Here is a 24439-nt window from a genome sequence, read left to right as displayed (position 1 = left end):
ACACAACGCCAGGCACATAGAAGGTGCATAATACATACTTTGTGAATGAGTGAATGAATGAATGAATGAATGAATGAAATGAGTGAGCCAGTGACTCTGGCTGATGCCTCACATAAAAGATAAAAGGAGGTTAGCCTTGGAAAAGTTAGGCAAAGGGAGGATAGGCAGAAGGGTGACTAGGATGGGAAGAATGTTCCAGGCACAGGAAGCCGCATATGCAAAGGCCCTGGGGTGAGAAGAAGCTTGCAGTTGGAACCCAGGCTCCATAAATGGCACTTTCACCATAGCCCATGGTCCTCTGAGATAAGTCCTTTTATTGGCACCACTCTTAATTTGAAAAGTCCATCCCCTCCAAAGGGTCATGGAGAACATATAGAATTGGAGTGCAGGCTGCCTGGACCTGGCTCTGTCCCTAAATAGGTGTGTTTACCTGGGGTTCTTGTTTCAGTGTTTTTATCTGCCCAGTAGGGGCAACAGCAGAACCTACCCCATGGGCTTTTTGTGTCACTAAATGGGCTCATAGAATATATTATTATCTCGTAGGAAGCAGAGCTGTGCTGAGTCAAGCGCAAACTCAGTGCCTTGGTTAGACAACCCTCTTAGCAGGCAGAAGGACAAGAGCATTGGCCATCCCCTGCTGGAGGTGGAGCGTGCAGTCAGGCCTGTTCCAGCCTCTCTCTTCTGCCTGAGTCCCCCACCCCTTGGCATTGATCAGAAAGGACATTGGGGCAGAAGATTTGTCCTTTGCATGAGGCCTCCATGTTCTGAGAGTTGGTGACGGTGACGGTGTACTGGGCCCATTGTCTCCATTTCCAGACAGTTCCAGACAGGACCAAGCATGGCTGCGTCAGAAAAGCATGGAGTGAGACAAAGCTGCTATTTTAAGGCAGCTGCAAGAGCTCCGAGGGTGCGTCTGTGTTCTCCTGTCACAGGCTTGTCAGAGTTGCTGGAGTGAGCCTGGAAGTCAGGGCAGAGGAGGCAGGACAAGGAGAGGAAGGGCCCTCGGCTGACTCACAGACAGACCTGGGAAAGCCAGGGTCCCAGAGGAAACCAGACGCAGCAGGGGGACCCTCAAAAGGGGCATCTGTATATGGGGGTGGGGCAGAGAAAATGTTTATAATCACAGGCTGTGCAAATGGCCATAGAGATTTTTCGGCAAATGCCCCCATTTTACAGGTGAGAAAACTGAGGTGAGAGACGCAAGTGTGGTGGAGGGGCAGAGGCTTCTTTGTCAATTGGTGAAAGCACTTTGTTTTAAATAATCACTGTATTAAATAGTTAAATAATTATGGCACATTAATACTATAGTCTTTTGTCATATTTTAAAAAACAAAAAAGATCTGTGTGAACCAACTTAGATTTCTAAGACTTGTTAAGAGAAAAAGAAGTTGTAAGAGAAGGTGTACAGCATACTCTTATTAAAAAAACAGAAACAAAGCAAGATTTCCTATTTCAGTAGGTCCAGGTATGTCTATCAAGGCTTTGAGAAAGTTCTGGAAGGATGTTAGCCAAATGGAGTAGGATGGTCAAACTTCAGAGGGGACTGGGTGGGGAGTGTGGGACAGGGGACCTTCACTTCATCAGGATTGTTGCAATCATTAAGAGAAACTTTTCATGTGTTACTTGTGTCATTAAAACACAGGATACATAATTTTTTTAAAAAATTGTTTTCCAAAGGCTTGTTTGGCTTTGAGGCTGGATTTGTCCAGAAAAAATTTCTCTCCTGGGTATCAAACCCCCTGAAACCCTGGCCTCTCCTCTCTGAAGCCTCACCCTGCTCCCGCTCCCCCACCACACATTGGATTTTATAAAATACAGAAAAATGATAAAAATGCTAATTAAAAGACATCCACTCAACTCCTTCTGCCCAAAGGAAGGCCGTGAGAAGATGCTTTTTCTCATGGTGCCTCAGGCTTCCAGGAAATTCCCGAGCCCTGGGGGCAAGGCCTGCGGGGGTGCACCACCTCCCAGAGGTAGGGATGGAGCCCCTGCGTCCCTCTTCAGAATGTGGGGTGCTTCCCCTCCATCACTTCCCACACTTTGTCTCGAGATAAGCAGTCAGCACCCTGGACACGCTCTTCCCAGAAAAACGCACAGTTTTCATTATTTAACAATGTTTGTATATTTGCTATTTTTTCAAAATGAATTTTTAGGAGCATGAATAAAATAAGAATACATTCTCCATGATGGGAAAGGGAGTTCAGGAAGAAAAGCAAGCACTGTAGATGAGGCTAAAGTCGCTTCAAACAGCCCCCCTCTCCAGGGGTAACCACTGTTAACAGTTTGGTGCAGATCCTTCCAAACCTTTTCCTAGGCGTTTATGTGGAGTTACTTGGACTCATAGAACTCTATGACGTTGGCGTGTGTGCAAGATGGTTAAACACGACCTCAGCCTGCAGTATGCATGGGGTAATGACAGTTTCCGGTTGCTGGGCTGTGAGCCCCGCATGGTGATTCCATCTTTGTCCTGTTCCTCATGGTTTCCCCCTGCCTGGTGCATGGCAGGTGTCTGCGAGGTCCCCTCTCTGCCTGGCATCCATCTCCAGGCACGGCCTTGTGACTGGCACTCTGTTGCGGTGTCAGACCCTGAATGAGCCTCTGTTCCTAACAGTGCCTCAGACGGGAGGCTTGGGGGTATGACCAAGAGGGAAGTGACCAATCAGAGGCACTCCTGGATGGGACAACCCTGGAGATCGGAACCTTATTGGGTGGCCATATGGCCCCAGAGAGAAGAGAAGTGTGAGGAGAAGGTTTTGTGGAAATCCGGAGGCGAGAGGGCAGGGCTGGGACTCCTCAGAGCTTCCCTGGGGAAGAAATGGCGAGTTTTGATGTGGGAGTGGGCCCTCGAGGGTCCTCAGTGGGGAGGCCCATGTTGGGGGCTTGGGTCACAGCCACTGGGAGGCTGCTGGTGCCCTCCCCAGCAGAAGTCTATCAGACATCCCAAACATGTGGAGAAAGTAGACCTGGTGACTGGTCTGGAAGGGAAAAAGAGACCGTCTTTAGATATGAATAGGCCTCTTGACCAAACGAAATAGGAAAACCCACTTCCCGTGCTTCTGTGGAATTATGCTCGGATCAGCCTGGGCCCTAGTCTGGGCTCAACACTTCCTGACTCTCAGCACTTCATGTTTCCTACCTGGCAGTAGCAGGCTGTGTCCTGGGCACACTGTAGGATCTTAACCAACTTCAACTCACCTGCTCTTCAAGGGCCCTACCACTTGTGAGATGATGGCATTGACTTCTGGAATAGACTTCACTGATTCATATGTGTTGATCATCTGTGTGTGTCTCAGTCTGTTTTGCTATAAAGAAATACCTGAAACTGGGTAATTTATGAAGAAAAGAGGTTTAATTGGCTCACGGTTCTGCAGGCTGTACAGGAAGCATGGCTAGGGCGGCCTCAAGAGACTTAGAATCACGGCAGAAGGTGAAGAGGAAGAAGCATCATCCCAGGGCCGGAGCAGGAGGAAGAGAGGGAAGCGGGAGGTGCCACACACTTGTAAACAACCAGATCTCATGAGCACTCACTCACTATCATGAGAACAGCAAGGGAAAATCCACTCTCATGATCCAATCACCTCCCATCGGGCCCCTCCTCCAACATTGGGGATTACAGTTTAACATGAGATTTGGGCGGGGACACAAATCCAAACCATATCAGTCAGTATCAGGGTTCCTCGGTTGCAAGTGACAGAGTAAAAGCTCCTGTGCTCTGCTGTCCAAGGCAGCATCCTCCAGGACTTCTAGGTTTCTCTCCATTTCAGGGGTTGGCTTCTTCAGCAAGGCCTCTGTAGTTGGGCTGACCTTCCTTCTGTGGTCTGAAGACAGCTGCTAGCAGCACCCATAGCTACATCTTCCTTCATTCACATCGAGTGGGAAGAACAAGCGCCTCTCTGCAGCCTTCCCAGCACAGTCTTGAGTTTCCTTCTGATGGGTCATCTAGGGTCACAGGGCCTCTCTGGAGCAGGTCAGCTCAGCTGGGGCGTAGGCACTTGAGGTGGCCAGGCCAGTCACAAGTCCACCGTGGAGTGGGGTCAGTCAATTTCCTAGACTGCCTCGAGGACAGTGGGCAGCAAAAGCCCTGCACCCCTGAAGCAACAGGAGCATGGAGCCTTCTCCCTGTGCCCGCGGGTTTGGAAGATGAAGTGGGTGTCAGATCATAGGTGAGGATGGAGGCTCCTGCATCCACACACACCCCCCAGAGCCGGGCTACCTAACCTGGGAGGAGAGGTGCAACTACCCCAGTGCCTTAAATATCACCCTGTGGTGGCCAGGCGTGGTGGCTCATGGCTGTAGTCCAAGCACTTTGGGAGGCTGAGGCAGGTGGATCACCTGAGGTCGGGAGTTCATGGTGGCCAGGTGCGGTGGCTCACGGCTGTATTGCAAGCACTTTGGGAGGCCAAGGTGGGTGGATCACCTGAGGTCAGGAGTTCAAGACCAGCCTGGCCAATATGGTGAAACCCCATCTCTACTAAAAATAAAAAAATCAGCTAGGCAAGGTGGCGGGCACCTGTAATCCCAGCTACTTGGGAGGCTGAGGCAGGAGAATCACTTGAACCCAGGAGGCGGGGGTTGCAGTGAGCCAAGATTGTGCCATTGCACTCCAGCCTGGGGAAAGAGAGCAAGACTCCATCTCAACAACAAAAACGAACAACAACAAAAAAGATAAAAATAAAATTACCCCATGGGGATCGCTGCTTTTAGAACCTAGATTCCCCAAGAGAGAATATCAAAATCTATCATTTTATGAGCGAGGAAACAGGAAAGTTATGACTTGCCCGGGTCACACAGCAGCTCAGGGCCAGAGCTGACAGCAGAATTCAGGGGTTCTGACTCCCAGGGGAGTGCTCAGCTTATGGGAGTGGTCAGCCAGGCGTGTGATTCATTGCACCAGAGGCGGGGGTAAATACATGCTCCTAAGTGGTGGGGGGTCACTCCTGCAATGTCTCTTCTATGTCCTGGGGTGGGTGGTGGGGGCTGCCAGGGAGCCAGCTGGGCCCTCGCTAGTCGAGCATGAGTCTAGGCTCTGGCCTGACACAGTGGGCAATCCCAGAAGCTCTCCCAGAATGTGTGGCGTGTCTCCCTGCTGATGTTGAGCTGGTCTGCCACTCTCTAGCTGTGTGACTTTAGGCAAGTTACTTCACCTCTCTGTTGCCTCCTCAGCTGTGTAATGAGACCAACCACCCTGCTTCTCTAGGGGGCTGCGAGGAAGGAATGAGACAAGATGTGTGAAGCGTCCAGCACAGTTACTGTCCATAGTCAGTACTCAGGAACAGTGCGTGGCTCCCCACAGGGGCACAGATGGTCCATCCTTGGGCACATGTGTGCCCTCGGGTAGGTCCTGGCTTAGTCTCAGGACTGGGTCTGAGGGTACCTGGAAAGGAATGGGCATTCTGCCTGGTATCTGCAGGTAAGCAGGAATTGCTTCTAGAATGCCAGGCCAGCTTGGGCATGCTGCTCCCGAGGCCTGACAGCCCACTGGCTGCCCACCCTCTGGGGAGCCTCTTTTCCTGGCCCTGCTTCTGGGGTTCCCAGGGGAGGCCTCGGGGCATCCACTGGGAGCAGCTGCAGGATGAAGACAGGGTGACTCACCTGCAGACAGGGAGGCCAAGTCAAGGGATCAAAACAAGACAGACAGACTCCTTTTCTTCCCTAGGGACAATGAGAAGATCCGAAAGGGCATCATCAGTTATTCAGGAGGTCTGCAGGAACTCGTGTAAAAAGTCCAGCTGGGGAGCAGGGTGGGGTGATGGTGAAAAGCCCTTCTGGACAGGTTCCCTCCCCGAGCTAAGCAAAAGCGTTGAGGTGACGCTTGTCACCCATTCCTAGAGGATCTGCACTGAAGGCAGGTCAAGCAGGACCTGCTGTCCCCAGCACGGAGCCTTTCTTTCCACAGCTGCATGCTGCAGTGGTGACACTCTTGAGTATAAGGGCTGGCTAGCCACATCGCATGAATGAGAACACAGAGAGGCAGGGAGAAGTGACTTTTCCAAGGTCTCACTGCTATGAAATGGCCAAACCAGGGATGAATGAAAGGAACGCGCTCATCTGAAGGGGAGTCAGTATTTGTTGGGCATCCACTGCCGCTCTGTGTGCTGTGGGTACCGCAGTGAACAAAGCAAAGCTTTTGCCCTTGTGGGGCTTGTAGTTTATTTGTGAGGTAACAGACAGTTAACAAGCACATAAATAGATGCGTGAAATAATTTTAGGGAAGGATAAGTGCTGACCGATGGGCTGAAGGAAGAGAGGATGAGAGGTGAGATGGCACGCAGGGCCATGTGCACTGTAAGTGGCTAGGCCTGTCACAGGCCATCCCCGAAGTGGGGTCTGCCAACTTACCTGACTGCTGTGTGGCCTGAGGGTTGGGGACCATGGGCAGAAAAACCCCTGTAGCAGGGACGGGCTGCTAGTTTAGATGGGGTGGCCAGGAAGGGCCTCTCTGAAGAGGTGACATTTGAGCTGAGGCCTGAATGAAGCGAGGGACTGAACTCTAAAGGCCCAGGAAGAACATTCTAGGCAGGATCACAGCAAGTGCAGAGGCCCAGAGGCTGGAGGCTGCTTGGTGTGTTCAAAGTGTGACAAGGAGGCTGGTCTGGTGCAGGGCATGCAGAGTGGTAGGAGATGGGCTTACACTGGGACTTGGGACCAGAGGTGGGGGCCCTTGGAGGCCACAGGATGGAAAGAGACTTTAGGAGGAATATGAGATGCTGAGGCCCCAGAGTACCCGAGATGGCCTCCTCCCTTTCCAGGTCAGATCATTCCGGGTTTCCTGGTTTCCTTCCCTCCTGAAGAACCACTGGAGGAGCCAGGACTCCTAGCCTGTGGAAGGAAAGGATGAGGGGCCCACAAGTCCGTCTTCACACACCTGAAGAGCTGCTGCCACTGCTCTCTGCCTCATCCCTGTCATTCCTTTCTCTTTTATTTTCTTGAGACTTTCACTCTATCACCCAGACTGGAGTGCAGTGGTGCAATCTCAGCTCACTGCAACCTCTGCCTCCTGGGTTCAAGCGATTCTCCTGCCTCAGCCTCCCGAGTAGCAGGGATTACAGGTGTGTGCCACCATGCCCAGCTAATCTTTGTATTTTTAGTAGAGATGGGGGTTCACCATGTTGGCCAAGATGGACTCAAACTCCTGACCTCAGGTGATCCGCCCGCCTCAGCCTCCCAAAGTGCTGGGATTACAGGCATGAGCCATTGCGCCTGGCCTCCTGTCATTCCTTCAGTGCGATGCCCTGTGCCTGGCCTGAGAAATATGCACATGATCTCGTTTACTGTATGCCCCTCCACAACCCTGGGAGGAGGCACACATACTGTCATCCCACATGACACATGAGAAAACTGAGGCTCAGCCAGGACAGGCTTACTCAAGGCCACACAGCTGGAAGTGGAGCAGATCTGAGCCCAGATGTTGAGACAATGCTCTCAGCCCAGGGCAGGTCTTTGAGGACTCTGACATGTCTGCAGCTGGGACTCCCTCCAGACCACGAGCCTCTCAACCCCTCCCTGAAGAGGTAGTGATGTGCTTTATCCATGGATGCTTGCGTCTCCAGCTTCCCTTCTTCTGCAGTCCAATGCCCTACCCCTGAGCTATACCCTCACACCTTCCCTTCTTCTGGCTTCCGGGTCTTCCAGGAACCTTGGATACCCTGTGAAGCCATTAGCATTATCAGCCTCTAATAGGGAACTATGAGCCCTGCTGACCAGGGAGTCTTTGGTGAGAAATTGCATTCTAGCGCCTTCTTGACTCCTTACTAGATGGGCACCCGTGAGAATGGCAAAGGGGCTTCTTTAAAGTGAGAATGAAGTTGGAGCCATTTAGAACGAGATGTCAGCTGGCTATCGTGGCTGAAGTCCGTAATCCCAGCCGCTCCCAGCCGCTTGGAGGTGGAGGTGGGAGGATCACGTGAGCCCAGGAGCTCAAAGCTGCAGTGCATTATGATTGGGCCATTGCACTCCAGCCTGGGCAATAGAGTGACACCCTCTCTCTAAGAAAAAAAGAAAAAAAAGTAGATATCAAAAGTCTCAAAATGTTCCCTTATCTCTTGGGCCACTCGGCAATTCTACCTCTTAAAATCTATCCAGAGAAATCGCAAGATGTGTGCACAGATAAATGTCTGTGCAGTGGGAACACAGTATAGCCAAACCACTCATTTGTGACCCCTGTCCATTCCAACTGAGCCCAGAGCATACCAGTTGTTACATATTTTGAAAGTCATCTCTGCATAGAAGGATATTCATTGTATCCGTAATGTCAATAGAGGGGAACTGGAAACAACCTAAATGCACAGTGAGGAGATTGGATAAATAAATTATGGCGCATCCATTGATTGATTACTGAGTTGCTGAGGCGGGCAGATTGCTTGAGCTTAGGAGTTTGAGACCAACCTGGGCAACATGGTAAAACCCCGTCTCCACAGAAAAATTAAAAAATTAGCCAGGCTTAGTGGAGTATGCCTGTAGTCCCAGCTACTTGGAAGGCGGAGGTGGGAAGGTCACTTGAGCCTGGGAGGCAGAGGTTGCAGTGAGCCGAGATAGTGCCACTGTGCTCCAGCCTGGGTAATGGAGGGAGACCCTATCTCAAAAACCAAGACCAAAACGAAACAAAACAAAAATGATGCTTCTGAGGAATATACAGATTGGTAAATGAAAAAGGGTTACAAAACAGCATGTTCCCAATTTAAAGAAACAAGGTAAAGTTTTCTGATCCTGGCAGTATGACAAACTGAGCTGACACTTCTCCTTCCTCGCCATAACTGATGGAAACATCTAGAAGTGCTGGATAAAACAGAAGTATTAAAAACATGTAGCTGAACTGAAAGTAAATAAAGGGAAGCCCCCATTGGGACAGTCAGAGATGCGGCTGTGATGTGCTGTGGTAGCCAGGTAGAAGTGAGATGCCTGAAGGAAGCGAAGGTCTCAGCAAGGCCTGTTTCCTGACCAGACATTTCAGAGCATGTCAATGCCTGTGCAGGTTGTCCAGACTGGGAATGTTCAAGAGATTGGCTGCTTCCTCAGCTTTGGTCCCTGAAGGAGGACACAGGGTACAGATCTCAACTGATCCCTGGTAGACATGGAGTATAAGTAAGAAATAGATCTTGATTGCTGTATTAAGCCACTGAGAGCTTAGGCTTGTTTATTACCACAGCAGAACCTCACCTACTGTATTAGTCTATTTTCATACTACTATGAAGAAATACCTGAGACTGGGTAATTTATAAAGAAAAAGAGGTATACAGCTCCACATGCTGGGGAGGTCTCACAATCATGGTGGAAGGCGAAGGAGGAGCAAAGTCATATCTTACATGCGGTGGCAGGCAAGAGAGCGTGTGCAGGGGAACTGCCCTTTATAAAACCATCAGATCTTGTAAGACTTATTCACTATCACAAGAACAGCATTGGAAAAACCTGTCCCCGTGATTCAGTTACCTCCCACTGGGTTCCTCCCATGACATGTGGGGATTATGGGAGCTACAATTCAAGAGGAAATTTGGGTGGGGACATAGCCAGACCAAATCACATACCCTAACTGCCACAGCATGGAGGGCCTAGAAAAACCCCATCCAAAATATTATGTTAACTTTGGGCTCTGAATGGGAATTAAAAAATATACTTTGATAATTTGAAATCACAGGCCTGCACCATGTGAGTGAATGGAGTTTGAATATTCACTACCCAACTATTACAGGAAGACTGAATCAAAAAATTACTGTAAAAATTGGTCTTAACTAGTGAAAGCTCAGGACACCAGCAGGAGCAAATGGAAAGATGATTTTCAAAAACATTTCCCAACCCAGCATGCATGAAAGTCTCATAGAAGCCACAGCCTGGGGAAAAGATGAGGTTACAATAAAAAATAATAAACTACACAAGGAAAATGATCACCGTAAGGGAGAGTCAGAAAATAGAACAAATTAAAAGGATGTGTATCTCAATACCATGAGATAACAGTGCAATCAGAGGCTCAAACATACACACTTTTAAAATGATTTAGGATGGTTACTTTAAGAATACAAACAGAGCAACCATGAAAGAAAAAGCAAGGCACTTGAAAAACACAGCTACCTGCATAGAAAAAAGACTGGAAGGAAATACATTCTAATTCCAACCGTATCTTTCGGTGATGAGAAAACCAGTGATTTGAATGTTTTTCTGTATTGTTCAAAATTTCTACTATGACTCTCACGTTTGTTTCAGTTCGCATTAAAATCTTTGTTTAACCATGCCAGTGCTACAAATATACAATTAAAAGAAGGTAATACAGGCCAGGTGCCGTGGCTCACACTTGTAATCTCAGCATTTTGGGAGGCCGAGGTGGGAGGATCATTTGAGTCCAGGAGTTCAAGACCAGCCTGGGCAACACAGAGAGATCTTGTCTCTACAAACAATAAAAAAACTAGCCGGGTGCAGTGGCCTGTGCCTGTAATTCTAGCTATTCAGAAAGCTGAGGTGGAAGGGTGGCTTGAACCCAGGAGGTGGAGGCTACAGTGAGCCATGATTACGCCACTGCTGGACACTTAAACCAGGGCTGAGTTTCAAAATAGGGGTTCTAGTTTGCTTCAAGGTCTGGCCACTTCTTAGCTTTGGGAGCTCAGGCAAGTCATGTTTGCTCCTTGGGCCTCAGTTTTTGTGTCTAAAATTCAATGAAAATCTGCTTTGCTGCCTCACAGGGGGGCTGTGAGGATCCAAAGAAAAAAGCTTTGTAAATGGGACAAGATGGGATAGGGGTTGTATTGGCAGACAAGAAGGAGAAGGGCTGGGTGCATTGGCTCACGCCTGTGATACCAGCACTTTGGGAGACCAAGAAGGATGGATCACCTGAACTCAGGAGTTTGACACCAGCCTGGCCAACATGGCGAAACTAAAAATGGTCTCCACTAAAAATATAAAAATTATCCAGGCCTGGCGGTGGGTGCCTGTAATCCCAGCTACTTGGGAGGCTGAGGCAGGAGAATTGGTTGAACCCGGGAGGCAGAGGTTGCAGTGAGCCGAGATAGCACCGCTGCACACCATCCTGGGTGACATGAATGAGACTCTGTCTCAAACAAACAAACAAACAAACAAAAACAAACAAAAAAGAAAACAAGGAGAAGGACATGCACCATCTGGACAGCAGGAGTAAGACAGAGAGGTGGACACACCAACTATTTCCCCCAGGCTGATGAGTACCAACATTCTAATGACAGGATCCATTTTGGGGCTCTGGTCCTGTGCCAGGCTCTGGAGGCGGTGCTGGGGCCACAGGAGCAACAGAAGTGACATAACTCTGGGCTACATGGAGCTTAGGAGCAGGGACTGCAGTTTAAATTATCAGTGGTGTTCTGAAGGGGACACTTGTTTTCGGAGCAGTAACAGGGACCTGAGCCAGTCTGAAGTCAGGAAGGACTTCCTGGAGGAGGTGACCCTGAGCTGAGCGCCAAGAATGGGGGAGGTCACAGGGCCAGCCAGTGGAGGACAAGCACTCTGAGCAGAGAGGTCCCAGCTGGGGAAGCCAGCGTAGGCTGGAAAACCATGTGCTAACATTGCCAGAGGGATCACAGCTCATGGGAAGCAGAGACACTGCTGCCTAGGGACGTTCACTTGTTAGGGCCTCAGGAGGAGCCAGTGAAATAGGGGATCTTGCCCTCCTGGGGTTCTGGGATTCAGAGAGTTTGAGTGCTTCGCTTAAGGGCATTCAGCCTATAGGATAGTTAAGGGAAGGTTCAGATTTAGGGGAAGGTGGCTTGGGAATATACCCTGAGGACAATGAGGATGCAGTTGGAGGGCTGAGGTGGATTTGTTCCTCCAAGCAATGGGGAGCCAAAGATGTCTTAGAGCACAGCAGGTTCCCAGCACCCATGGCAGCCATTTAGCTCCAGTGTCAGAAGGCTCAGGACAGTTTCTGGGGACAACGTGCCACAGTCTGCCACATCACATGCCACGTTTAGTTATGGTCAGCAGTAAACCTCAGCCCTCTTTCAAGGCAGTAAGTGATGGTAGGGATGGCATCTGAGTGTAATTGGAGGTTGTTGCTGTGGCCACTCTGCCCTGTGGAGGAGGAAGGCCAGCTTCTTCCCGTGAGTTGCCTGTTCTGGGAGAGACTGGGGTGGGAGAAGGGAGCTAACATTTCTATTTCTGAGCACCAACCAGGAGTCAGGAAGGGGTGGGAAGTGCACCCAGGGCAGGTAAGGTCAGCAGGTCAGTGAAATCAGGTCTTTAACACTTGTTTAACACTCTTTTGCAGCTGCAAAGCCCGACTTTTGGCTTCACTGTATTTATTTTCATGGTTACCTGTTATTTATGGTGAATGTGTTTGGTCTTCTTTTTATGGTAGTGATAGCAAGTTTCATTTCAATACATTTTCAATACATATACTTGAATAATAAATCTTAGGCTATTTAAAGAAGAAAAAAATCATTAGTAAATAACACAGGGAGCTGAAAACTGTGGCCTGCAATGCAGGAATGGTGGAGATCCAGGAAGCCTTACCGCCTGTGGTCCTCATGGCAGCTCTGAAGCAAGGACTGTCATCCCCATTTTACAGCTGGAAAAGCTGAGTCCCCAAGAAAGTAACTTGCCCTCTGCCCCAAGCCAAGTCCGGAACCCAAGTATCTTCCCCCCTCACCCTCCCACCTTCACTAGTGAATGAGCTTCCAGACACTCCTTGGCAGTTCAGAAATCTCCTGATGCCAGGGGTTCTAATCCAGGCCCTGGTGCCACCATTGACAAATTGTGGCTTTGTGCAGTTGTCTAACTCTTTGTCCTTGGTTACTGATATGGTTTGGCTGTGTCCCCACCCAAATCTTATTTTGAACTGTAGCTCCCATAATTCCTATGTATCGTGGGAGGGACCCAGTGGGGGGTAATTGAATCATGGGGGTGGGTCTTTCTCGTGTTGTTCTCATGATAGTGAATAAGTCTCACAAGATCAGATGGCTTTATAAAGGGGAGTTCCCCTGCACAAGCTCTCTTGCCTGCCACCATGTAAGACATGACTGCTCCTCATTCGCCCTCCACCATGATTGTGAGGCCTCCCCAGCCATGTGGAACGTGAGTCAATTAAACCTTTTTCCTTTATAAATTACCCAGTCTCAGGTATGTATTTATTAGCAGCATGAGAACAGACTAATACAGTTACTCATCTTAAAATGGGAATAATATGTGTACCTCAGAGGACTGTTAAAAGGATTTAATGATATGATATGTTATTTTTCCTAATTTAAAATGAGACAATAGAATCCCAGAGCCTTGAAGCCACTTGACCAAGGTCACAGAGGTAGAAAAAGGAGGAGCTGGATGCCAATGTAGGTAGATCCAAAAGGCTTCCACGCTGCTGTTTTTAATGATCCCATGGCACTGCCTTCCTTCTATAGAAAGCTGCCTCATGCCTAGGTTGGGAGCTGAGAATGTCTCCAAAGCCCATTGGATAGAAGAGAGACCTGAACAGTGTGCCCATGTGGAAGGGGCTTGGTTTTCTTTAGGCTGGAGCCTGTGGACTCTGCCAAGGTCCCCAGAAGCAGCGAGTCGGGAGTGCGGGAGGACACTTTCCTGTGGGAAAATGTAGGGTGCTTCCACTTATAGCCTGATAATTGGGCCCAGCGAGGTCTGAGCTCAGATGATGTCATTCATTCTCTGTGGCCTTTGGGGCTGAGGAAGCCTCTAGGGAAAGAGGGGTGGGGGAGGAAGGGCTGGAGAACAGAGAACCTGGAAAGAATGACAGATAAAAACAGGAATCCGAATTTTGGGCATGCATGGAATGTGGCCAAGGGAGCTTTAGAGCCGTTGTGGCGGGACAGTCCATGGCAGGAAGTACTCATAGAATCAAGGGCAGACGGCCCGGGGGCCAGCCAGCCGGAACCCAGTGCTGGCAGGCAGTGCTGGGGGTGAAGGCATGAAAGAGCCGGGATGCGTGAGTGAATGGTTGGCTTTAGTGCAAGATCGAGGAGTGGAGATCAGTTCCTGGAAGGCAGCTGAGTCGGGGGAAGGGGTGCGCAGACAACATTGGACAGAGTTTAAATCCCGGTAGAAATTTATCAGCTGCCTCACTTGGGCTGATATCTGACCCCTCTGAGCCTCCGTGGGAGCAGATGCTGTCAATTTCCAACCCGATATCCGTTTCCCAAGTCATCCTTGCCCACAGAACCCTGATTCTACTGAGGGTGATGATGCAGACAGCCTGGGCCCTCTGCATTCCCAGCCTCCTTTATAGCCAGGGGTGGCTTGGCTGAGAGCCTCAGTCACTTCGTCTCGGAATGCAAATGATTATGCCCCTTCTGCAGGGATCTGGGGAGGAGTTCGGCTGGCGCGTGCTGGGTGGACATTGCTGAGAGCGTGGCCAACTTCTGCTGCTGGTGGAGGGTCTGAATTTCTGTCTCTGGCATTTGCATCTCCAAGTGCTCCTGACACCTCTACCTCGGTTGTTCCCATTGCCTGCAATTCAACAAACCAATCAAAACCCTGCCCAGCCATCCCAGCATCCCATGCTCACCCCCAGCCCCCTGTCACCCCCGTCATCTCTGGAGCCAGTGGTGTGGACTCGAAGCTCAGTCCACCACTTCTAGCTTTACATGGCTTTGCAATGACCTGACAGGGATGCTAACAGCACCTACCTCCTGTGAGAGCGAGGGTGAAAATCAGCAATTCCTGTGAGGCCTATTCAGTGCCATGCTTAGCACATAGTGAGTGCTCGTGCAAGCTGTGTTACTGTGAAGAGGAAGGCTGACTCCTTGGCCTGGCCCACCATGCCGGAGTGACCGGGTCCTTCAGCCCTCCCTCACACCTCCAAGGCTTAGTGCTTGCTGGTCTGCCTGGAATGTTCCTCTATTCTTTTGCCCTTCCTTCTTTCTTCACTTGGCTAATTCTGCTTTATTTATTTATTTATTGAGACAGAGCCTCACTGTGTCACCCAGGCTGGAGTGCAGTGGTGCAATCTCGGCTCACTGCAACCTCTGCCTCCCAGGTTCAAGGGATTCTCCTGCCTCAGCTTCCCAAGTAGCTGGAATTACAGGCGCGTGCCACCACCCCTGGCTAATTTTTTTGTATTTTTATTTTTTAGTAGGGACAGGGTTTCATTGTGTTAGTCAGGATGGTGTTGATCTCCTGACCTCATGATCCACCCACCTTGGCTTCCCAAAGTGCTGGGATTGCAGGTGTGAGCCACCAAGCTCCGCCTGCTTTATTTATTTTTAAAATAATTTAAAACAAGTCATTTTTGTCCCCTTCTCTGAGAAGCCGTCCCTCGCTCACCTCTTACTGGCTGGGGTTCCACAGGCTTCTGTACGCTGTCCAGTCAGAGGCATTCTCTTAGTGTTGCCACGGTCTGTGGTCTGAGTTTCGGCATTTCTGTCCCTCACAGCTCCTGCTCCGAGCTCTTCAAGGGCTCATACCCCGACCTCATCATCTCTGACCTTCCAGGGCCTGGCTCAGGGTGCCCGGTAACTGTTCTCATGCCTCCTCAAACACAGAAACACCACACAGTAGCGCATCGAACAATATAGCAGCTACCACTCAATTGCATTGATGGCATCCATTTCCATGTTGTGTGCCAACCCTCTTCTCACCACTTTCCTGTGGGGTATGACTGCTCTGATGGTTTGGTCATCTTGGTTAGTCTATTGAGCCCAGTGGTTTGGTCCACTGCTAGTCTAGATATTGCTGTAAAGCCAGGAGTTTGAGACTATAGTGAGCTATGATCGTGCTCCTGGACTCCAGCCTGGGTGACAGAGTGAGAACTGATTAACGTCTATAATCAGTTGACTTTAAGTAAAAAATATTACCCTTGATAATGTGGGTAGGCCTCACCTAGTCAGTTGAAGGCCTTAAGAGTAGACACCAAGGTTTCCTGAAGAAAGAACGATTTTCCCTCAACTGTAGTAAGGAAATCCTCCCTGAGTTTCCAGCCCGCTGGGCCACTCTGTGGATTTTGGACTTACCAGCCCCCATAGTCACATGAGCCAATTCCTTAAAATAAGTATACATTTCTATCCATTCCCTCCTGTTGGTTCTGTTTCTCTGGAAAACTGTAATACAACTGTCATTCCCATTTTACAGATGGGGAAGCTGAGGATCAGAGAAATTTGGTCTCATGGGCAGTGTCATACGCCACTCAGTGGCAGGGCTGGAACTGGAACCCAGGCAGCCTCTCTAGGACCAGCATTACAGATCACCTAGCTGATGCTGGGATCCAGGTCTTTTCACCTTCTTCAGGTGTTTCCAGGTGCCTAGAGCCAGCTTCCTTAGCCAAGGAAGCTAATGAGTGAAGCAGCCCCTCTTCAAAGTGCCCTCTTCTGTGCACCGTGTTTTCCAGAGAGACCTGGGGAAGCTTCTCTAGGTGTGAAAAGAAAAGAGAAGGGGAGGGCTGGGCGCTGTGGCTCCCACCTGTAATCCCAGCACTTCAGGAGGCCAATGCAGGAGGATTCCTTGAGCCCAGAAGTTCAAGACCAGCCTGGGAGATAGCAAAACCTTGTCTCCACAAAAAAAGTTTTTAAAAAATTAACCGGGTGTGGTGGCATATGCCTATTATAGTCCTGGCTACTGGGGAAACTGAGGTGGGAGGATCACTTGAAGCCAGGAGTTCGAGGTTATAGTGAGCTATGATCATGCCACTGCACTGCAGCCTGGGTGACAGAGTGAGACCCTGTTTCTACAGAGAGAGAGAGAGAGAGAGAGAGAGAGAGAGAGGGAAGGGGAGGACCTGGGGACCTGGGAGTAAGTCCTTCTTTTCACTTCCTGTCTGTGTGACCTTAAGCAAGTACCTTTGCCTCTCTGAGCTTTGGTTTCTACAGCCTAAAATTACCTCCAGACAGTGGGACAAAGTCAAGAGATTCTCTGTGTATTGATATAGAAAGGCCTTTAAGACAAAATGTAGAGGGAAAAGAGCAAAGTGTAGGACAATGTTTCTCTTTTGTATAAGTAAAGGGGGGACTTTTTTTTCGAGACAGGGTCTTGCTCTGTTGCCCAGGCTGGAGTGCAATGGCATGATCATAGGTCACTGTAGCCTTGATCTCCTGGGCTCAAGCAATCCGCTCACCTCAGACCCCCAAATAGTTGGGATTACAGGTGTGTGCCACCATGCCTGGCTGATTTTTAATTTTTTTTTGTAGAGACAAGGTCTCACTGTGTCACCCAAGCTGGCCTCAAACTCCTGGGCTCAAGCAATCCTCCTGCCTCTGCCTCCCAAAATGCTGGGATTACAGGTGTCAGCAACCACACCAAGCCAGGGGGGATTTAAGAATATATTCTGGTATTTACATAAACAGACTCTTGGGGAATATACTAGAAATTAATAAAAATTATCCTTTAAGGAGGAGAATAGGAGCAGGATGAGACTTCTCACTGTGTTCCTTTGATTTTTGAAACGTGATTAAATTATGTAGCAGAAAATAAATATTAATAGTTTTAAAATGAGGATAATGAGAGTATCTCCTTCAAATTGTTGTATGGTTAAGCTTAAATGTAAAAATAAATGTAAAATGCAAAGCACGCAGTAGGTGCTTAAAAATGGGAGCTGGTCATCGTGCCACAGTGACCCTCCAGGATGTTTCTCCAGGAAAGAGCAAGATGATTATAATGATGCTTCGATGTCCCGCTTGAACCCAATACGTGCTTTCTGCTGAGCTGGGTCCCCTGGGTGACAGAGGAAATAGTCCCCATAGGCCCTTGATCTCAGGCTTTAATAAGCCATCTGGGGATCCTGGACTAACAGTCATGGGCTATGCAGTGCTCACCATTCATTCACCAAAGATTTGAAGAGAAAGAAGGGTCGCTAATGGGCAAGGGGAGGGGCTTTATCGGATAGGAACAAACATTCGTTGGGCTGTACCGGGTGTTCCTACATACATTCCTCCCGTAATCCTCATATCAACTCTGGGAGGAGCAGTGATTGTGTTCATTTCACAGAGAAGGAAACTAAGGCCCAGAAACTTGAGCTAGTGTGTGCAAGAACACACAGCTAGGAATTGGCAGAGTTAGGCTCTGAGGCCACGTCTCTCCAGTTGCAGGTCTCCTTGTCTTCCTACTACACAACAATGCCTGGCCAGGGTCTAGAAGGATCCGGTGGGTTAAGTGAAGTGTGGGTAGGTGGTGGGATGGGAGTGTAGTTGTAGCAGCAGCTGAGAGCGATCCCATGATCCCCTCTGAGGACCATTTAAACTTGCCAACAACCCTACTACACAAGCAGAAGACATAGTGCTATCTTCCCCATTCCCTCAGGGATTCATTCATTCATTCATTCATTCATTCATTCATTCATTCATTCCCTCAATTTAGCCAATCATTAACATTTTAGTGAGAACTAGTCCTTCCCAGGCCTTATGCTGAGAACTACGGACATCAAAATGAGTGGGTCACAGCATCTGTACCCAAGGAGCTTACAGTCTAGCAAGAGAGAAAGACCCACAAACTGAGGTAGACAATTGAATGCTGGGATTGGAGATGAACATAGAGCCTAGAGCCTAGAGCCCAGAGGAGGTGACATTGCAGGGCAGGGGGTCTTGGAACATGTATGGGAATTTTCCATGTGTGGAGTGTGGCTCAAAGGGACAGCACATGGTAAGGACCAAGGGGAAGAAAGCACAGTGGGTTTGGGTAACAGCTAAGGCCTGGAGTGATCGGTGGGGTGCAGGTGTGGAGGGAAGAGGCTATGGATGAAGAGTTGGTTTGGGAAGAGTCAGACCATGAGGCATTGTGACAGAGACTGGACACCATCTTGTAAGCCACAGAGTTAAGCAGGGCAGCGGAGTAGCCAGGCCGATCTGGGCTTCGGAGCAACCACGCTGGGGGACCTGGGAGGAAGGGCAGGGACTGGAGAAAGAGGTCCTTCGTTCATCCTAGGGCACTCTCCAGTGCCTTGGGGTCCTCCAGGGTCTTATTTGTGCTACTTTCTCCAGCTTTTGTGTGTGTATGTGTGAGACAGAGTCTTGCACTGTCGGCTGGGCTGGAGTGCAGTGGTGCAATCTCAGCTCACTGCAACCTCCGTCTCCCGGGTTCAAGCGATTCTCCTGCCTCAGCCTCTTGACTAGCTGGAATTACAGATGCCCACCACCACGCCAGCTAATTTTTTGTATTTTTAGTAGAGATGGGGTTTCACCATGTTGGCCAGGATGGTCTCGAACTCCTGATTCGCCCGCCTCTGCCTTCCAAAGTGCTGGGATTACAGGCATGAGCCATCGTCCCCGACCACTCCCTGACTTTTGTATTGATAAACTTTGAGATAATTGCAGATTCACAGTCATAAGAAATGACTCAGAGAGACTGTGCTTTGTGCCCATTTCTCCCCAGTGGTCACATTTTGATTCCTTTGCTGCTTTTGAGAAGGAGGTGGTGGTGGGGGGTTGGGGGTGGGGGGCGGTGGGCACCAGTATGTTGAAGGAGAAATGCCCAGAGAGCTCTGGTGAGAGTTGCCTCCTTCCCCATCACCCTCCCTCTCTGTGAGACAAGACTGTTTCATAGGTGTATCATGGAGCGAGTTTGGGAAGCCTGGTGTACGCAACTCACAAGTTCATCCTATCAACCCCTTACCAACCCCTTTGCCATCTTCTCACAAGAGCCCAGGCCACTTCCCTAGGGCACCACCCTTGACATGGCCCCACCCAACACACAGTGGATGTAGCTGAGAAGATCAACTGACCAACAGAGGATCAAGTTCCCTTTACACCATCTGTTTGGTTGTGGAGCTGGTTGGTAGGTTCCTGCCCAGCCGGGAACTACATTTCCCAGCACTCCTTGCTTCCCACATGACTAGTTTTCACCAATGCAGTGTGAGCAGAGGGATCCAGGTGCTGTCAGGACGCGGGGTTCAGTAGTGGCTATGCCATCTTCTCTTTCTTCTCCCAGTGGGCTGTTTGGATGACACCAGGACAACCTTGGGGCCACAAGATGGTAGAGGAGCCTCAAGATAGAAGTGGTCTGTGTCTCAGGGCAGCCATTGGAGGAAAACCACCCATGAGAGCCACGAGCCAGGGACACCAGCATTGGACTTTGTATGAGGGAGAAATAAACATGCATAAAAACTTCAAATATGCAAAAGAAGCAGAGAGCACACTAGAATAACTCATCCTAGCCATCTATCATTCCGTTTCCAGAAATTATCAACATTTTTCCAAGTCTTCTTTAATATACCACTCTGACCACTCCCTCCCTCCGCCCTTTTTATTTTATTTTGTTTTTTTGACCGAGTCTTGTTCTGTCGCCAGGCTGGAGTGCAGTGGCGCCATCTCGGCTCACTGCAACCTCCGCCTCTGGGATTCAAGCAATTCTCCTGCCTCAGCCTCCCAAGTAGCTGGGATTACAGGCACACACCACCATGCCCAGCTAATTTTTGTAGTTTTAGTAGAGACAGGATTTCACCATGTTGGCCAGGATGGTCTCAATCTCTTGACCTCGTGATCCTCCCGCCTTAGCCTCTCAAAGTGCTGGGATTACAGGCATGAGCCACCGTGCCCGGCCTCTGACCCCATTTTAAATTGTTTGCTAGAGTATTTTAAAGTAATTACCAGACATCATGCACAAGGGCAAACAAAACCAAAAGGTAAACACCCTTTATCATGCTAAGCCACTGAGAGGAGGGGCCGTTCATCACGGCAGTTAGACAGCCCTGACTGATGTGGTGGAGACTCTCTGTACCCAGCTGTGGAATTGGACATAACGGGCCTGTTCTCCTGGGCTGTGCAGTGCGCAGAGGAATGTGTCTGGGCCCAAAGCAGCAAGCCTGCCAAGCCTTCCAGCCCTCCGAGAAGGAGTTCTCTTTGTTCTTCTGGCCCAGCTGCACCCAGCCCCTACCGCCCACTTCTTCCTCCTTCCAGGCTGGGGCTGCCCAGAGGAGAAGCAGACGAAAGGTGGGATGAGAAACAGAGTGTTTTGCAGACCGAGTCTGGCTTGGGCTGGGCTGGGTGTGGCGGGGTGAGGCTGTGCTAGAACAGAGAGAGCAGGCAGAAGGCATGGATATTGGAAAGCCAGGGCCTATAGCAGGGGCTGGAGCCAGGGGAGCAAAACCATTTTTTTGCCTTTTGGCTTGGCCTGTGTTCATGACCCTGAAGCTCAGAAGCTGGATGGAGCTTTGTGGTCAGAACCTCCAGAGAGCTTGAGTCCATGGAAGAAGGCATTACTGGGCACCAGTGGGGCAGCTCTGTGCTGTGGGCTGCATCCTGGCTTAGCTACTCTTCCCAGCCTCGTGACTTCAGAGAGGCCCCTTCAACCCTCTGAGCCACAGGCTCTCTGTATTGAAAGTGAGGATGGGAATATCAATTTTACCTGGTCCTGGGGAAATTAGACTTAATGTACATAGAAAGCCTGATACATAGCAGGTTCTCAATGACTCATAGCCATGGCTATTGATCTCTGTTAACAACATGACACAAGTATAGGAGTGCAAACTTGCATCCATCCACAGAATGGACCAGGGCCCCAGGATGCTGGGCCTCACCCTCTTGGGAGCTGTTTTCAGAGGAGGAGAAACAGAAAATGCAGGGAGCCAAAGGGCTTGCCCTGGGAGCGGCCAGGTCTGGTTTTGTATGTCAGAGGATCAAGGGTGGGTGGAATCCTACAGTTCAGGGACTCTTTCCTGGAAGGGGCTGGATTGGCAACAAAAGACTCCCTCCCTTGGAAAGTAGCCTCACAGCTGTCAGGAAAAAACAGCTGTGTGGCTTCCTGTCAAGGAGGTAAGACCTCAGTCCTGTGGGGAAGCAGAGCAAGACATGATGGAAAACAGGAACTCCCAGGCCGGTTATCTAGCAGCGATGGACTGGGTTCAAAGCCCAGCTCTGCTGCTTGCTGGCTGTGTGACCTTGGGCAAGTCACTTCACCTCTCTGAGCCTTAGTAACATCATGTTTTAAATGCGGATAATGATGCTCATTTCACAAGGCTACTGGGAGAAGAGGAAAAGATATTAAATCGAAAATGCCTTGCTCAGTGCCTGGTACCCTGGAAGCACTTAATAAATTGTCATTGTAAATCACTCATCCCTAGGGCTTAAAATGAACCCCTGTTTCTTCTCTTAAGAGACTTCTAAATATGGGAGGCTCCATCGTCTCTTGTTTTCCCTGCATCGACTCCCTGGATGGGCTTGTCCTCTTCCACAGTATTAAACACTGTTCCATGACATCAGCTCTGGAGATGGCACTTGAAACCAGACACCCTTGCTATTACCCTAAACGGCACCCCCACCCCCAGCCCTTCCCATTTTGGGAAGGGGCCTCCATTTGGTTGTAAGATCTTTTGTGTGTGTGTGAGTACATAGATAGATAGATAGATAGATAGATAGATAGATAGATATAGATGGGGTACAGGAGATGTTTTGATACAGGCACGCAATGTGAAGTAACCACATCATAGGGAATGGGGTATCCATCCCCTCAAGTGTTTATCCTTTGAGTTACAATTCAATTATATGCTAACTTATTCTAAAATGTACAATTAAGTTACTATGGCTATAGTCACCCTATTGTGCTATCAGATAGTAGGTCTTATTCATCCTTTCTATTTTTATTGTACCCAGTTAAAGGATCTTGATTATTGTCTTTCCCCCAAGCCCTCAAGTCCAACCCACCAGGAGGTCCTGATGGCTCCATCATCAGCATGTATCTCTCATCTCACCCCTCCCCACCTCCACCACCACTGCGACGGTCCAACCTGCCATGCTCCCAGCTCTCTGCTGCACAGACCCCTCCCCACGCTCCCTGCTCTCACTCTCGCCCCTTCTACAGTCAGCTCTCCACACAGCAGCCTCACCTTTTTCTTTTAACTTTTAACAGAAATCCTAGACTTACAGAAAAATGGCAATAGTACAAAGCCTTCCCACACAGCCTTCCCTCTACTCCCCACATTTGCTTGTCTCTATCTACAGAAGTATTTTTTCTAGAACATTAGAGTCAGTTGCAAACATGATGCCCCTTTGCCCCTAAATACTCTAGTGGGACATTTCGACACACAAGGACACTCACATGGCCGCAGCACGGTGATCAAAAGCTGCGCTTGTGACACGGTCCTGGCAGCGGATCTGCAGGCCTGTTCACTGCTGCCTGTCTCCCAGAAGGAGCGTCTGGCTCACGCATCACCTTCTGTCCTCCTGCCTCTTCAGTCTCCTTTACCTGGGAGCAGTACCTTTGTCTGTCTTCACCTGTCACGACCTTGGCATTTTGAGTACAGTCCAATTATTTTACAGCACATCCCTCAATTTGGGCTTGTCTAATATTTCCTCACACAGTGAGCTTTTAAAAGGAATAGGGAGCTGGGCATGGCGGCTCACACCTGTAATCCCAGAACTTTGGGAAACCGAGGTGGGTGGATCACTTGAGGTCAGGAGTTCGACACCAGCTTGGCTAACATGGTGAAACCTCGTCTCTACTAAAAATTAAAAAATTACCAGGCATGGTGGCACGTGCCTGGAATCCCAGCTACTCAGGAGGCTGAGGCAGGAGAATAGCTTAAACTCAGGAGGTAGAGGTTGTGGTGAGCCGAGATTGTGTCACTGCACTTTAGCCTGGGAGACAGAGCGAGACTCCATTATAAAAAAAAAAAATAAAAAAAAAAAAAGTGAAATAAATAAATACATAAATAAGGTATAGGAGATCTCCTGACTTGCCGGCTCTCAACCCTGCAATGGCTGGCTGCCACATCCTGAGAAAATGCCAACTCCCCACCAGGCCCTTCACCAGAAGGGCTTTGCCCGACTCTCTCCCTCTGCTCTCTCGACACCAGCAATCTGACCTCTGTCCTCAGTGCCCTGGCCCTGCCACTCCTCTCTGGGGACTGATGGGAGGTTTGAGGGGGCTACCTGTCTTCTCACTTCTCACTGACCATTGGCTCACATGAGTGCCCCCTCTCTCCAAGAAATTATCTTAACCTATCCCATGGGATATTGTAGAATTTGTCTTGAGCCCTGGTGTGTGACAGGGAAGACCCAGAAGGGACTCCTTTGTATGACACAGGTAGACCTGGCGTGTCATGCCCTGGTGTTTCTTTTCAGCTGTGTGTCCTTAGACAAGTTACTTAACATCTCTGATCCTCTATTTCCTCATCTAGAAAGAGGGAATAGGAAGAAGAATTGAGATAGTAAACGTCAAAGTACCTGACACGTAATAGGGTTGTCTTGTCTCCGGATGGTGAAATTAGACCCATTGCGTCTTCTGGAGAAACTGGAAGGGGCTTGTAGTGGGTTGAATGGTGGCCACCCCAGAAGATATGTCCCTGGAACCTGCTAATGAAACCTTACTTGAAAAAGGCACCTTTGGGCCGGGCACACCTGTAATCCCAGCACTTTGCGAGGCTGAGGACAGTGGATCACCTGAAGTCAGGAGTTTAAGACCAGCCTGGCCAACATGGCTAAATCCCATCTCTACTAAAAATATAAAAATTAGCTGGGCGTCGTGGCGGGTGCCTGTAATCCCAGCTACTCGGGAGGCTGAGGCAGGAGAATCACTTGAACCTGGGAGGCGGAGGTTGCAGTGAGCCAAGATTGCTCCACTG

At 49.5% G+C, this 24439-nt stretch overlaps 1 long non-coding RNA gene across 1 annotated transcript; it reads right to left on the bottom strand.

Annotated features, from left to right (window-relative positions):
• Window positions 1–13050: 13050 nt before the first annotated feature.
• LOC105480875 (uncharacterized) lies at window positions 13051–23075 on the bottom strand. Its single transcript, XR_986640.2, has 3 exons — window positions 22915–23075; window positions 15223–15426; window positions 13051–14406 (listed from the first exon to the last, which is right to left on the bottom strand). It is a non-coding gene; the product is annotated as an uncharacterized lncRNA (long non-coding RNA).
• Between the last annotated feature and the right edge of the window lie 1364 nt (window positions 23076–24439).

Source organism: Macaca nemestrina, chromosome 6, assembly GCF_043159975.1.
Source record: "Macaca nemestrina isolate mMacNem1 chromosome 6, mMacNem.hap1, whole genome shotgun sequence".
Lineage (NCBI taxonomy): Eukaryota > Metazoa > Chordata > Mammalia > Primates > Cercopithecidae > Macaca > Macaca nemestrina.
This window is presented reverse-complemented; position numbering and strand designations above follow the sequence as displayed.